This window comes from Triticum urartu, chromosome 2 (genome assembly GCF_003073215.2).
Source record: "Triticum urartu cultivar G1812 chromosome 2, Tu2.1, whole genome shotgun sequence".
Classification (NCBI taxonomy): domain Eukaryota; kingdom Viridiplantae; phylum Streptophyta; class Magnoliopsida; order Poales; family Poaceae; genus Triticum; species Triticum urartu.
In genome coordinates, this window is record NC_053023.1 from 183,069,868 (window position 1) to 183,072,887 (window position 3,020).

Genomic DNA, 3,020 nt, shown 5'->3' on the forward strand with positions numbered 1-3,020 from the left:
ATAGGTTAGTCCCAAAAATAATATAAAAGTGTATAATAAAGCCCAATAATGTCCAAAACAGAATATAATATAGCATGGAACAATAAAAAATTATAGATACGTTGGAGACGTATCAAGCATCCCCAAGCTTAATTCCTGCTCGTCCTCAAGTAGGTAAATGATAAAAACAGAATTTTTGATGTGGAATGCTACTTGGCATAATTTCAATGTAATTCTTCTTAATTGTGGTATGAATATTCAGATCTGAAAGATTCAAGATAAAAGTTCAATATTGACATAAAAATAATAATACTTCAAGCATACTAACTAAGCAATTATGTCCCCTTAAAATAACATGGCCAAAGAAAGTTCATCCCTACAAAATCATATAGTTTAGTCATGCTCCATTTTCGTCACACAAGAATGCTCTCATCATGCACAACCCCAATGACAAGCCAAGCAATTGTTTCATACTTTAGTAATCTCAAACTTTTCAACCTTCACGCAATATATGAGCGTGAGCCACGAATATAGCACTATGGGTGGAATAGAATATAATGATGGGGGTTATGTGGAGAAGATAAAAAAGGGAGAAAGTCTCACATCAACGAGGCTAATCAATGAGCTATGTAGATGCCCATCAATTGATGTTAATGCAAGGAGTAGGGATTGCCATGCAATGGATGCACTAAAGCTATAAATATATGAAAGCTCAATAAAAGAAACTAAGTGGGTGTGCATCCAACTTGCTTGATCACGAAGACCTAGGGCATTTGAGGAAGCCCATTGTTGGAATATACAAGCCAAGTTCTATAATGAAAAAATTCCCACTAGTATATGAAAGTGACAAAACAAAAGACTCTCTATCATGAAGATTATGGTGCTACTTTGAAGCACAAGTGTGGTAAAAAGGATAGTAACATTGTCCCTTCTCTCTTTTTATCTCATTTTTTGGGGCTTTCTCTTTTTTATGGCCTTTCTCTTTTTTTTCCTCACTTGGGACAATGCTCTATAAAATGATGATCATCACACTTCTATTTATTTACAACTCAATGATTACAACTCGATACTAGAACAAAGTATGACTCTATATGAATGCCTCCGGCGGTGTACCGGGATATGCAATGAACCAAGAGTGACATGTATGAAAGGATTATGAATGGTGGCTTTGCTGTTGGGGAACATTGCAGAAAACAAAAAAAATCCTACATTTCACCAAGGTCAATCTATGGAGTCAACTAGCAATGAGAGGAGAGTGCATCTACATACCCTTGTAGATCGCGAGCGGAAGCGTTCAAGAGAACGGGGATAACGGAGTCGTACTCGCCGTGATCCAAATCACCGATGACCAAGTGCCGAACGGACGTCACCTCCGCGTTCAACACACGTACGGAGCGAATGACGTCTCCTCCTTCTTGATCCAGCAAGGGGGAAGGATAGGTTGATGAAGATCCAGCAGCACGACGGCGTGGTGGTGGATGCAGCAGTGATCGCAGCAGGGCTTCGCCGAGCTTCTGCGAGAGGGAGAGGTGTAGCAGGGGAGAGGGAGGCGCCAAGACTTGAGGTGTCGCTGCCCTCCCTCCCCACCCTTTATATAGGCCCCCTAGGGGGGGTGCGCCGGCCCTAGGAGATGGGATCTCCTAGGGGGGGCGACGGCCAAGGGGGTGGAGTACCCCCCCAAGGCAAGTGGAGGCGCCCCCTCCCCTAGGGTTCCCAACCCTAGGCGCATGGGGGGCAAGGGGGGGCGCACCAGCCCCGCAGGGGCTGGTTCCCCTCCCCACTTCAGCCCATGGGGCCCTCCGGGATGGGTGGCCCCACCCGGTGGACCCCCAGGACCCTTCCGATGGTCCCGGTACAATACCGGTGACCCCCGAAACTCTCCCGATGGCCGAAACTGCACTTCCTATATATAATTTTTCACCTCCGGACCATTCCGGAACTCGTCGTGACGTCCGGGATCTCATCCAGGACTCTGAACAACTTTCGGGTTACTGCATACTCATATCTCTACAACCCTAGCGTCACCGAACCTTAAGTGTGTAGACCCTACGGGTTCGGGAGACATGTAGACATGACCGAGACAGCTCTCCGGTCAATAACCAACAGCGGGATCTGGATACCCATGTTGGCTCCCACATGCTCCTCGATGATCTCATCGGATGAACCACGATGTCGAGGATTCAAGCAATCTCGTATACAATTCCTTTTGTCAATCGGTATGTTACTTGCCCGAGACTCGATCGTCGGTATCCCAATACCTTGTTCAGTCTCGTTACCGGCAAGTCACTTTACTCGTACCGTAATGCATGATCCCGTGATCAACCACTTGATCACTTTGAGCTCATTGTGATGATGCATTACCGAGTGGGCCTAGAGATACCTCTCCGTCATACGGAGTGACAAATCCCAGTCTCGATTCGTGCCAACCCAACAGACACTTTTGGAGACACCTGTAATGTACCTTTATAGTCACCCAGTTACGTTGTGACGTTTCGCACACCCAAAGCACTCCTACGGTATCCGGGAGTTGCACAGTCTCATGGTCTAAGGAAATGATACTTGACATTCAGAAAAGCTACAGCAAACGAACTACACGATCTTTGAGCTAAGCTTAGGATTGGGTCTTGTCCATCACAACATTCTCCTGATGATGTGATCCCGTTATCAATGACATCCCCATGTCTATAGCCAGGAAACCATGACTATCTATTGATCAATGAGCTAGTCAACTAGAGGCTCACTAGGGACACATTGTGGTCTATGTATTCACACATGTATTACGATTTCCGGATAATACAATTATAGCATGAATAATAGACAATTATCATGAACAAGGAAATATAATAATCATTTTATTATTGCCTCTAGGGCATATCTCCAACAGTCTCCCACTTGCACTAGAGTCAATCATCTAGTTACATTGTGATGAATCGAACGCCCATGGAATTCTGGTGTTGATCATGTTTTGCTCTAGGGAGAGGTTTAGTCAACGGATCTGCCACATTCAGGTCTGTATGTACTTTACAAATTTCTATGTCTCC